We start from the raw sequence: 14447 nt of genomic DNA on the forward strand, positions 1-14447 counted from the left end.
TCTCTGATATATATATATATATGTGTGTGTGTGTGTGTGTGTGTGTGTGTGTGTGTCAGAAAGCAGCGCATTAATATAGAATGGTAATTAAAGGCTCTAATGCACACCAGCACAACAGTATAGGTGTGTGTATTGTAGGAGCTAGACGACGTATGATGACGTGTGACGGCATAGTAGTGGTGTCCCAATTCTTAGGGGAATATTTTCACCCCTACCCCTTGACACTCTGTTTCAAGGGACAAGGGGAATGGGGTAGGCGGAGGGGAAGGGGAAGGGGAAGGGGAAGGGGTATAAAATAGAATTGGGATTGGGCCTAAGTGCGCTCATTCTTGCAAGTACATATACTTTTATTTTCACCACCTGCAAACTCACAAGGAGCTCATAAAAGACACTTTCCCTCATTGTTGCTCCACGTTTACTCTCTGCTTATTTAGTTTTGGTAACACGCGTCGTCAAATCATGTCGCATAGCGTCGCATCTTGTCATTACTTCCTGTTTTTGGTTCATTTAGAAGTATTTGGTCCGTGTTGCGTTCATATATCATTCGAACCGCACCAGAGTTCGTTTGGAAGAGTTTGTTTGGTGCGCACCAGGGTTCGGATGGCAGCGTTCACACTTACTCAAACGAACTGCACTGACAGAGCAATTGCACCAGAGTTTGTTTTAATCGAACCAAACATGCCAAGTGTGAACGCACCCTAAAAGTAAAAAAAAATGAAACTTGTTGTAAAATGTTGAAATAAAACTTATGTAAAAAATTTAAATAAAAATATATGACGAACCACATATCAAATTTAGATTGTACTTTCTAAAAATGTTTAAGCGTTTCCTCAGCCCTTGAGCAAAGTTAAGCTGTGTTCACCTGCCTTTGAACCGGCCTGTGAACCCTTTAATCTTTCATGAGCGTTTTTATCTCCACATTGCCATCTTACATTCTGATCCAGATCCTCTGGTGGTTTCCTAGTAGTTTTTACAAGTTCGAACATGAGTCATTATTTAATCTGTGTGAGACATTTTCATGGGGCTCATGGCCATCTAACCTGTAGTTCATAAGCTGAGTTTCTTGATGGACGGCTCCATGCTGCATCTGCTCTATGATAAAGGGCTTAATTTAAGAGTGTTGCCATGAATAAGACATATGGGGTGAGAATACCCGCGGCTGGGGTTTTGGTGTGTGAATGTTTGCTTTTTGATTGTGTACAATCTGAAGCTAAGGGCAAAGAAACTGCTGACTGCAAGTTCACCAAAATGTCAATACAGTCAACACCTTTCAAAACTGCTTTTATAGAACAGTTCAGCAAGCAATAAATTAATATTGTGGAACTTATATTTTACACACAATATTGCAATGACAATGTCAATTTACTCCAATTAAAGTAGCTGCCATCAAATAATTTTGAACTAGTTATTTGAATGTATGATCCAACGACTCACTCATAAATACTGTCATTTGTTTCATTGCTGAATAAATCAGTGTTTTTAAAGAAATTGGTTGAACTGAGTAAATGACAGTCACTTGTTTCTGAATGAATCAGCGTCTTTAATTTGTTAAATTAATTATTCAATAACTCACTCATGAATATTGTCACTTGAATCGGTTAAATTAATGATTCAATTACTCACTCATAAATACAGTCACTTGTTTAATTCCTGAATGAATCAAATGTTTTGAATGTTTTGATTGAATCGATGGTTGAGTCAATGACTTGAATGTGATTTTTGTGTTCTTTTTGTTGTTGTGTTTCTAAAGCATTCATTTTGTTGCTACAAGGTGGCTTTATTATTTATGAAGTTTAATTAGCATGTGATTAAAATTGAAAGGTGATTAGTTATTTATAGCAAACATTTAATTTTGTGGGTGATTCCGTGTTACTAGAAGGTAAAATTTAGACTCATCCTGCGTCTTGTCTATTTTTCTTTGCTTCCAACATTGTCAATGAAAAATGGTGCTGTCAAAACTGTGGAAAGGTGGGTGGGATAATGAATATTTTTGTCAAAATAACAAATCACTGTTCATCAGTCAGAGTTGCTTAGAACGGCCAATTTAGGTCCTTTCCTATCGGAGAATGGTGAAGGGTTGCTGGGCTCTCTAGGTAATGAAGCTTCCATGACCTTGTTCTGACCAGCAGATACTGAAGAGATGAATGACTACGGCTGCCTGTGTTTGGGGAGCTGCTGCATTTGGTCTAATTGTTTGGGTTTTGTCAAATAATTTCCTAATTTTCTAGTGAAAAGCATGATGGGTCTCTACAGAGGTATCACTCTTGATTCAAGAGGGATCTGGCTGCAGAATGCTTTCAATGTATAATGGGAGACTAGTGTTATGTTTTACTGATACCAAATATTATGTTGTGAAATGAACAATCATATAAACAAATTAAAGCAAACTTTTGCATGATTGTTTGTTGCAGAAAGCTTATTTAACAGCCATCACAAGCAGTTAACCATAAGATATTGCTAATGAAATAGGCTTCCTTTTGGATTACCATAGTAGTTTCTCTCTCTGCATGAAGTTTATGGAGTTTATTGCTCTCCTGATGGGACTGCAGCTGAATTTAGAGAGGCCATAGGATGGATGTGGCTTAAAATAAATGGCCAACAAGACAATTGAATGCATGGTGCAATCCCACATTATTAGCTGTAATGGCTCCTTATCGACAGACTAATTCTCCTCTCGAATTGAATGTGCCACCCCAGAAAAAGGATGAGATGAAAAAGGAAGTTGTATTTCCTTCAGGCTGTTGTCATGTTTGATGCCATTGCCCCTTTTCCACACCCTAGCTTCAATTTTGTCGAAAAACCCTATAGCTAATACTAAATGTGGAGTTAATTGTGTGAAATAGGGTCAAATTTGATTAATTTGCCATGTTATGCATGAAAAAGAAGAAAACTAATATTTCAAGACTGAGTATGTGCATATTGACATACTGGACAGATATATTTCTGAATAATTATATTTGGAAATAATTAAACAATTATATTGTGAAATATGATAATAATTTAAAATAACTTTCCTATTTTAATATTTTAAAATGCGATTTATTCCTGTGATGGCAAAGCTGAATTTTCAGCATCATTACTCCAGTTCTCAGTGTCCTATGAACCATCAGAAATCATTCTAATAAGCTGATTTGATGCTCAGTTATTATTGGTGCTCAATTATTAATAATGGTTCTAATTATCACCAATGTTGAAAACAGTTTTTGGTGCTTAATTGTTTTGTAAAAGCTGATATAAAGGATTTTTGATTAATAAAAAGTATAATAAACAGCATTTATTTGAAATAGAAATCTTTAGTAATGTCTATAATGTCTATAAATGTCTTTTTGAACAGTTTAATGTGTGCTTGCTGAACAAAAGTATTTCTTTCTTCTTTCTTTCTTTCAAATGAACATTAGAATCATTTCTGAAGGATCATGTGACAGCTTTGCCATCACAGAAAAAAAAAACTTTTTAAAATATATTCTAATAGAAAACAGTTGTTAATGTTTCATATTTCACTAAATTCCTTTTTACTATAATTTTGACCAACTAAAATGCAGCTTTGGTGAGCATAAAGGACTTATTTCAAAAACTTTAAAACGTCAGGTGCGTGTACTGTCCTGATTCATTAAAACTTAATGACTCGTGTCAGTGAGTGTCCTCATCCAAAACATGTCATTTTAATGGCTTGGCAAATTACATAACAGGTGGCCATGATTATGTCTGAACAGAGGGACAGTGGCAATAAATTCTTGCTCTTTCTCTTTCTTGCATTCTTTGCGAGACTCTGGATGAAATAGTGGACAGTTATGGTTGGCCCACTGAGATGTTCAGATCTGAAACGAAAATGGACTTTGGTTGTAATCACAGCCTGGCACTAAAACATCCGAATCTGGCTCATAAAACAACTGTCCCTTCACGAGGCAGGCCTCTAAACTTAATAAAGAATGTCCCAGCAGGTACAAACAGCCTACTGGCAAAACAACCAGGAGATGAATGGACGCTCCTTTTCTATAAACAAACGGAGAAATGGAATCAATGGAGTCACGCTGTTTGGTACAGTAAAGATTTGTTGCCCTGACCTAGAGTACAGTTTTTTTTTCTATAGCATTCATAATTTAGTGCTATTGATCTTTATGGAGTGGAATTGCCTATTGGGGTGAAGTTTGAGCTCAGATGGATTTGGCACTTGGTCTTGTAGAAACACGGACTTTTATGCCTCTCATCGATTAAATCGGAGTGCATTATAGTATATGCTTTGTGGGAATAAACTGCACAGTAAGGTATAGGTTAATTTACTCACTGTGCATCAACAAACAGCTAAACTGCATCCTGATAGGTTGATGCCAGGTTTAAAGCTCTCAGCAGGTTACACCGTTCACAGGCAAGATCAGAATGAAGTGTTTTCAGGCATGACCATCTACGGCCTCTGAGTGCCGCAGCGTATCACTGCAGTCATCCAGGTGAAGAGAGTCTCTAAAAAACAAAATCTGGACTTCAATTCCTGAAACAGCTTCTTACTCACAGCGGGACTGAAAGCTCAGAGGGCTGTTCATCCTTCTCTCTGTTCTCTTCCGCTCTCCTATCACTTTTAGCCCGCATCACGCCTCTGTAGATAACAGCGACCTCATCTGAATGCGCTTGTGACATAATGTTGTATCTGCTCTGGACTCAGCTGGCCATCATGTCTGTTGAAACATCACTGACAGAATGATAAAGAGTCAATTTTAGGCCTGCAGTGGAAGAAAACAGTAGAAAAATGAACACGCTTGGGGTCCAGCTGACAAAAAATAATGACATTACTAACTTAACTACAATTTTTGGTAGTGTGACACTCAATCAGCTATTTTAAATTGAAGCATATTGAAGTATATATATATATATATATATATATATATATATAATTTTGGTGAGCATAAGAGACATCTTTCAACAACAATAGAAAATTTTGATTATTACAAATTTTGACCAGTAGTGTATATAAATGAGATGCACTGATACATTACATGTATATGTTAAATTCAATGCTTTCAGTCTAATATATTTTTTGTTATATTTTTAAAAGATACTTAAAAAGCTTTAATGTAGTTAGCTACTTTGTTAGTAGTGTTACTGTAGCTAAAGACACTTGTAGCTTGAAAAGCTACAGTTTCAGAGCAGCTTCTCCAAAACAGAAAATGAACAGAGAAAAAAGAAAAAGAGTAACAATTGTATGGGAACGTGACATGATTTGTAATAGTCATTACAAAGCTATAGTTGTGTGAACAACTTGGTCTGGTCAAGGAAAAACTGTCCTTTGGGGTTGAACAAAAAAACATCAAAGAGACCTGTAACAGAACAAAGAACAGCTTGAAGGGATAGTAAGCGTGTGTGGATGTGAATGTGTTTCAGAAGAGGCCGTGGATAAGATACTGTGGATTTAGACGTTATACACTGAATGATCTTGTAGCTGCATAAAGGGAAATGTAAACCATGTCACTGGTGGAGAAATTGTACAACTCCCAGAATGCTCCATCTCTCTGTTTGTGTGACAGATATCAGAGAGGCAGGTGGACCACCACCTGTTCTGGTCACCAGGCAGTATGCTAATGAAAAACTGGATGTCTCATCTCATTGTGGTGGTGTCAAATTGATGCTTGTTAGTTTACTAGACATGGCATTGGCCATTTTCAAGCTACCGCAGTTGGATACATCAGACATCCCAGAATATTAATCAGATCAGATTTTGTACTTTGGTTGTGAGAGATGAGTTGTACTGTTTTGTTGAGATGGCAGTAGTTTATTATAGTGCCAGCAAGGATCTAAACAGATTTTCAGTCCCCATCCATTAGAATCCCTCATCAAGTCCAACTTTAATAATCAATATCAAAATGAAGTAAATCTCACAGTACTTCCATTACTCAAGGTTTTGCTGAGCAACGTGTAAAACCTTAGAGATTTTTCAAAAGAGGATAGAGGAGGCCAAACATTTATTGCAGCTAGAAGAAGCATTACAGGACAGTGAAGCTGGTTAGATCTGGTTCTGCAAAGGTAGTTTGCAATGCTTCCTTAGTTTAGTAAACAAGCCGATTGCAGCCTCAGGTCCCGTGGGGGCGGCTGGCATTTTTCAAAGTGATTGTTCCCATATCTCATTTGTCAAGCATGTGCCCCTGTTATGCCAGATGATCCACATTCAGTCTCAGCGTTGATTTATTATGAGGTGCAAATCTAATCTGTCATATATTGTGGCGTATTGAAACCACATCTCCCGTTAAAACATGTTCATCTCTATATTTGAGCTCTTGACAAAGTGTTGGCTGTCATGTTTATGTGCTAAAGATTTCTCTAAGTTAAACAGATCCATCATCTTTATCCCTTTGGTAAAATGTCATTCAATAGGCTAAAAATAACACCTCAGAAGTGTAACAAAAGTACTCAAACTTGACGATCTTAAGTATGTTTTGACAGTATTGTGTTGGCATGAGGCATTACACAAGATTTAAAAAGCTCTTCTCTAATGAAAGTCTCTCAAATTAACCAGAGAGGCTTTATGGATAGGCTTTATATAAAATGCCATATGCACTGAAATATACTGTACATTAACCATATTTGATTTTCTTCATCGTTTTGGGACCAGACATTAACTTTTCATAAACTGAAAAGTAGGCTTGTGTACCCAGACTTGAGATGCTTTAGGTCTGGGTATGCTAGGCTTGTTTCAGATAACATTATTTAGATATGCTAAATTGTGTTTTTCTTTGAGAATATTTTAAAAGAAAAATGCCTTTGACCTCAATTAATTACATGACTGTGACGACCGTGTCCTACTATTTTCAGATGATAAGACAAGATGACTTTTCATAAGGGCAAAGAACACGCCTCTGATTTGGATTTCAAACACATCGACGCTCGCTGTCTTGATAAAAATCTGCTCTGTTTTGAATAAGCTCTTTACATGTTGCCACATATTTCGTCTTCATTGCTTATACACGACAGCATTAGAAAACATTGTCATTCCCCAGCTTAATATCAAATACATGGGCTCTCGGAAAATTAAAGATGGTCCATAGAAATTAATTTCCTGGGAACAAACTACAGGACCTGAAAGTGACAGGCACTTGTGTTATGAAGATTCCTAATAAGCAAGACCGTATGTAAACATGTCACTTTGGAGTCATTTGCCATTAAGCTTTTGCACATTTATTAAACTTCTGCTTCAGCTTTTGCACAGTCAGAATTTACACAATTTAAGATTGCGAAATCGATAAATCAGTCAAACAAACAATACATAAACACATACATAAGTTATTAAGTTTTGCATCTATATTCAGACTATATATTCTACAATTATATATTCTTATTTACATTTACATATTCAGATTTCCTTCCACATATTCACAATTTACATTTATATTTTCACACTTGTACCTTCTGACCAGAAAGAAAGAAAGAATTTAGACATTCGTTCTTAAAAGATGACAGCAGAGAAATTGCTCAGGGGCCTGAATGAACGTGCCTTGTTAATAGACCACAAACTTGTGGTCACATGAAATTGCACAACATATTGGGACAGTGATTACGATGATCACACACGTCAAATTTCTTCTGACAGATCTCATAGTAATATTAACCTGCAGTGTCTGAGCCATTATGGGTACAAAGTTCTGTCCATGTAAACAAACGACTGACAAAATGCGCACTTTGGAAGATGTCAAGAGGTTTGAAAGGTGAAAAATGGAGAAAACAGCAACCACAAAAGTGCTATTACTGACAATGTGCTGCCCCTCGTGCATTTGAGGTGAATAAAAGCCCAGTGTGACAAAAGCACAAGCTGTCCCTGTCAGAGAGGGTGATGTTTAGCAAGTATTCAAGTACTTCAAAACAACAGTGCTCCCAAAATAGACCCATGTTTTTGCTGACAAACATGCATTTTCATCTGAGATGTATAATGGGTCAGAGAAATATAATGAACTCAAATATATATTTATATTATACATTACAAAAAATCACTGGTTAAACAGAGTATGTTGCCATTTTTTTTTTATTAGTCAGAATACACCTGCTGAATGGCTGTCAGTGGAGAAACATGTTTTCTGCCTGCTTAATGTAACTGCTAAAGCTGACTAGCTACGTATTTGACAGAAAACCTCATTGCTTTTATTTTTGTTTTGTGTGAGGAAAGATTTCAGGATATTGAATATTAAACATGGAATCTTTTTGTTTTGAATTAACAAGCATCATTTTTCAAAGTGTGATGACACAACTGCATATTCTATGGAAGGAAACACAGCACCTCCTCTGAGTCTTCCTGCTGACTTGCATTGTAAATGAGCTGAAGCGTGTTAGACTCTCATGAGCCCTCGATGCAAAATATCGAACAAATGAACAAACAAAAGAAAGGGAGCAGAACAGGCAATTCAATAACACCCCCAAAAAGCTTAAAGAATGAACAAAATCATAGTTTTCACAGCTCATTCTCTTCTTTTATCCAACACTGGGTTCAGAGGAGAAAATGTATGTGTACTATTAATACACTCTCCTGGGAAGCACTTGGGGAAATGTTGATTTTTTTCCAATAGTTCCTCTGACATCCAAAGCCATTTGGATATGTTAGCATATTGATTTTGATAAGCAGGATGCTGCATTATTTTGCCAAACTGAATGGGATTCCATCTGGCTGTTTGATTTTTTGTAACGGTTGTTTGCATGTGTAGCTGTGGGCCTGAAGACCTGCGTTTTGATTAGCTAGAAACATAATGATGCCCTTGAAATCTCATCAAGCATTCAAAAGAACAAAATGAAACACTGAAGAGAAAACAAAACTGAAAAAGCCTCCAGAGAAACTTCACATTCGTGATAATTAATTCGGTAGACTTGCCTGCTTGGAAATATTCACTATTTCATCATACACTACCTTTATGTCACATAGGCGATGTTTACAACGTATTCCAGAGGATTTTGTTAAATCATTTAAGAATAAACCTTTAGGATAGTTCACCCAAACCTGATGAATGTTCAGCATCATTACTCCAGTCTTCAATGTCACATGATCCTTCAGAAATCATTCTGCTATGCTGATTTGGTGCTCAAAAAGCATTCTTATTATTTTCAGTGTTGAAAACATTTTTTTATTTTTTTATTTTTTTTGTGGAAACTGATAATTTTTTTCAGGATTATTTGATGGAAGAAAGAAAATGGTCTCATTCGTTGAAAACATTTTTTTATTTTTTTTGTGGAAACTGATAATTTTTTTCAGGATTATTTGATGGAAGAAAGAAAATGGTCTCATTTGAAAGAAGACACTTTTTTGTCAGTTTGTTGACTTCCAGTCAGAATTAATTACTCATAATCATAATATTAATAACAGTAATATTAATACTAAAGCTTAAATATATTGTAACATTTTTAGAAATACATTTGCATGACATATATTTATGACAAAAATATGAAACTGAAATATGAAACTTTTGAATAGTTGTTTCTATGAAGGGGGTGAGAATTGATCTGTCCATCAGGTGTTTTGACTGCATTGAATGCTCCTAGCTCTGGAAGCTTCCTCTTTTTTCCCTTGCAGTGCACTTAGAAGATTGATATGTCCTTCATGATGATCGATCTCCAGGTCACAAGCTGGAGGACAAAGGAGTGAGGAATGAGGAAGCACCAACTAAGGTAATAAGGAGCAGCCATTGTTTGCACCTTGTTTGATTTTTAATTGTCTTTGCCTATTTGATTGTCTATTTACATGTCACTGATTTTGCACATTTTTATTCAGTGTTGATTTTTGTACCTAGAGATTTTTGAAGAATAATTATTCTGATTATTGTCATTCGCACATTGGCTAATTGTTTGCGTCATCACATTGAGGGTAATTGAGGTCCCCTGGAGCCACCAAACAATCACACACCTTTTTAGCCATGCTGGAGTCATACGTTGCGGCTATGAAATTTACCCATTTCCTCTTTGTTTATATTCAAGAAGACAAGAGAAAATGGAAAGACGCGATGAATGCAGAAGAACACCTGCAGGCATTATTAGTAAGACCTACATAGGAAATGAACAGTTAAGGGTTTTATTTCTGTTGTCCCCCACAGGCCTCATGTTCTTCACCTAATCACCTCCCATCTCCAGAAATCCCTGGTGGATCAGGAAACCTAGACAGAAGACAGGTATGACTTCTGAGATAATAGTCTCTTTTTAACTCTGTGCTGTCGCTGAACTCCAGATCTGAGATTGGACCTATATGCAGGTCCTATATGCTTTTCCTATATGCAGCTTTAATTAGTGTGTGATGTGACGGGGTGACAAGCCACAGACGGCTCTTAACAGTGCATGTTACAATCTCCAGTCAGACTGCGGCTTTTACCAGCGCTGTGTGATTCTCCTTGGGGAGTTTTGAAGTCTGTGGTAGTCTGAGAATTTCATTTGGTTGATTTATGTCAATTATGAACTGTGCTTATATTCGATATTTGCTTATGAGGTTTTGTGCAGACATTAATTATTATTATTAGATGTGAAATAACACACTTTTACATAATAATGGGACATTCAAAACAGAGTATTTCTGCTGTCTAAGATTCCCTCTTATTATGCTCAGTAACCATTAAAATATCTCCTAATGCACTTCACTTTCGATTTAGTCATGTAAGACGCATTAGCATTCAGTCCTCACATTCATCTCAATGTTTCTACAATGATGTGGCTTGAAATAAATTTTAAAGGGAATTAGCAATTGCAGAATCTTGCAGGTGATTGCAGGTAGAACTGCAAAAACAATACGTTCCTACATCTGTGTCAATATGTGTTTAAATGCAAACCTAATTTTTGCATTTAAGAAATGACTTTCTGTTTTCATCAAAATAATGACTCATCCACAACTCAGAGTTTCAGCAATAATGAATTAATAATAATAATAAAAAAATGGTCTGTTCTTCACAGTTATCACATGGCTTCAGAAGACTTGGAATACATTACATTACATTATATTAACACAGGAGCATCATATGGGTTCGAAATGACATGGGTAAGATTATTTTAAATGATCAATGTACTGTCCTTCTCTTTTCACTCACACAAATGCACCTGAAAGCACCAACAAAACACTTCTGTGATATTCAGTAAGGATGGCTTGACCCAATTTTCAGCATGTGACCAAAAATCGCCGGTACGCATTTCAGTTATGAATACTAAATATTTAAATTAAATGACATTCTATGTGCTAAGCTTTTCTTTCTTTTTTAACTAAATACTATACACTGATTTAAAGAAGGAATGACAGCATACCTCAGTAATGGTGTAACTATGTGTTCTTTATATACAATAACATCCTACAAAACTCTGTAAAACTGATTTAAAAAAAGTAGTTATTTTGCTCTATGAATCATGTATTTTTGCCTCCATTTCTCTTATTGCCTTAAGAAGTCCACATAATCTGAATGTACAGTATCTACTGTACTTCTACCAGTAATTGACAGTTGTCTGTATGCCTGCATAGATTTGTATTTTTCTAAATTAAATTCAAATAGTAATAATAATAACACTAAATCAAACAGCAAATTTTAATGTTTATACCCTGCAGTCTGATGAAAATATTTAGATATGTAATATGCACTACTTTCACTCCAAACAAAGTTTCTATGCACGCTAACAGCAGCATTTAGTGTCATTGCTCCCATAACAGTGAGACACTTTTGAGAGCTGTCAGAGATCTTGTCGGAGAAAGCGACCGAAAAAGCTGAAGTTAGGAAACTCAGCGTGAAACCCTAGTGTGTAACTGATGTTGCCTTTCTAAGCTATCCAAAAATATGTCTTGCACTACACTGTGGATGTACACAAAGATTCAAACATGGCATTGCAATTATTTTTCCATTTACTGGGTTGTTTAAGATCGGCTGCTCTTTCAGTTTCATAAATCTAGAATAGAAACTTGGATCTTTTCTTTCCAATTTAGGTGCTTGCCTGAAAGCTTTTCATTCAGATTGAATGTATGTCCTCTATAGCTTCTGTTATTCATCTCAACCAGTGGTGAATGTGGTTGGGGTAAAGTTAATAGATATATGTTTTTGAGTTTGAGTGTGTACTCAGACAGGGTCGGGCTGAAAAATGATGCACATGACATGTCTACATTATAGCTATAAAGGACATTTTAGTCATAGCTTCTTATTGTGGACATGACAGGATCAAATGTGTCTATTTGAGAGAAAACGTTGGTCGTTCATCTGTCCATCACATGCCACTCAAAGCGATGAGCCCAATACTCATTTCAGACCAGCTCTTCTGTCTGCTAAAGTAAAAAGAATACCTTGAAAGACGTTTTTCTTACCCTATGGACTATAGTTTTAAGCGTAAACGGATGTATGTTTTTGAAAGAAGTCTGTTATGCTCACCAAGTATGCATTTATAAGAATACAGTAAAATAGTAATATTGTGATTGTTAGGAGGAGCATTAATAAAATGTATCTGACTAAAGAGAACTAAAAATAAACAATATTTTAGTCTAGTCTCTAGTCAAATATATTATTTGGGGGGGGGGCGTCATTAATAAACGGACATTATGTTTATAAAACAACGTGAACAGAAACATAATAAAATACAGATGTTCATTAAATAATTTATTTGAAATGTAACTGCTTCAGTTTTAGTATTGCATAACTATCATTTTTTAATAGTGGATATGATATTAGCTCTTGCTTTCTCACTGCCTGGATGTGAAAATTCAATCATAGATACCTGGAGAGCGAATGGTGGTCTTTCCTTTGTCTGGATTAGTTTTCATCAGCTACAGGGAAGAGCAGAAAGGAAGGTAGGAAGGAGCAAGCTGGAGCTGGTTCTTAACCTTTCTCTAAGTAACAGCTGCCTTCTGGGGATGTAGACTTTGATGCCAAGCGAGCTTCTCCCCAGAATGTCATCCCTAATTGCCTCCCGAATCCATCTCACTCTGCGTTCAACTTGCCAGCCTGTGTGGAGATGTGGGCTTTGCCACAGGCTAGCCCGTCTTCTGCTGATGCTGGATTTGAATTTTTGTTTGTAGATGCACACGAAGAATCAGCAGCAAGCAGAATTGTTTATACCTCAAACAATGTTCACAACTTTTGCTATGAACTGATGCTAATACAAAGGTAGAAAAGTGTTTTTACTTTTTTTTATGGTGTTATTTCAACAAATCCAGTTTGAGATTAAAAATGTCTAGTTGTAGGTATGTTTTCTTCCGCTCAACTGTAAAGAGTTTCTTTGAGCTTGTGTAACGATTGAAGCTTGTGCACATTTGTGTGAACCATGTCTGTGTGACGCTTATTGTAAAATTATAATATTAAGCAGACAAAAGCTGATTAATCCATCCAAAATACATCCATCCAAATACAAAAACATGGTGCCATAATCCAGAAACAGACTAAATGCTCAGAATTGCTATGCAGAACATACAGTATAAGACTAAGGTTATGTTCAGAATTGAATATTACTATTAAAAAATACCACCCACTTCAACTTAAATATTTATCTTAATACTTAAGTATAATCAAACTTAAATTATATTAAACTGACGTCTCGTATAACTTAAAAAATGAAATTGAAATTTGTTAAATTAATTTGACAAGTAATGTAAGAAGAGTAATTAAAGAACTTACGTTTCCATGACTTAATGATTATTTCATTTTTTTACAGTGTGCTATTGCTTTAGTATATAGTATGCAAATTTTCTGTTTGCAAATACCTGAATGATCCACCATAGTATAAGGCAGAGCATAAGAAATGCACTTCATTTTCTATTTTCAGTGTGATGAATGAACTGTGGGTAAGATGTGATTTTTAATCTTCAGGCTTTTTAAAGGTTACAGCATTTTTATTAAAATTGAATTTAAAAAGCAAAACATTTTTATTTGCTGAATGAAGCATGCAAAATTATTGAGTTCAATTTTAAAATTAAATTATGAACAAAATGCAACTTTAAACAACAAACATCCTCACAGGAATTATACAAGCAGATGCATTTAAATAATTCACAAGCTAATTCACATTAAGTTAACATTAATTAATTCAAAGTTAATGATTTAAGCCAATGATCAATCTATGTCTGTCGCATCTGCCCTACTTCACAATTTATTTTTCCATAAAAATTGTCCTTATTTAGAGAAAATGTATTGGGTTTCCACTGAATCCGGTATTTATTGGTCATTTGGTTCCTGTGAGAGAAACAAGATGGGCATTCATAATTCTCCTCCTCTTGTGATGCCTATTGTCTGTCAGTCTAATTTAATTCCCTATTAAAATGAGTGACGGTGGGTAGTTAATGAATCGACTCAGGTTCAGACGCTCTCTAACTCTTCTCACCGTTCGCCATCAAGCTCATTAAATCAATTCAACTCCCGGCCTGGTTTGACCAACCTCTTCCACGACACTTATGACTTCAATTAACACTCTGCCTGCGTGAGATAAGACTCTGATAAGCAATGATCTTCAGAAGAGATCAAGTCGAGTGATAGATTATTTTC

The sequence above is a fragment of the Sinocyclocheilus anshuiensis genome, unplaced genomic scaffold (assembly GCF_001515605.1).
Source record: "Sinocyclocheilus anshuiensis isolate Anshui unplaced genomic scaffold, SAMN03320099.WGS_v1.1 scaffold328, whole genome shotgun sequence".
Lineage (NCBI taxonomy): Eukaryota > Metazoa > Chordata > Actinopteri > Cypriniformes > Cyprinidae > Sinocyclocheilus > Sinocyclocheilus anshuiensis.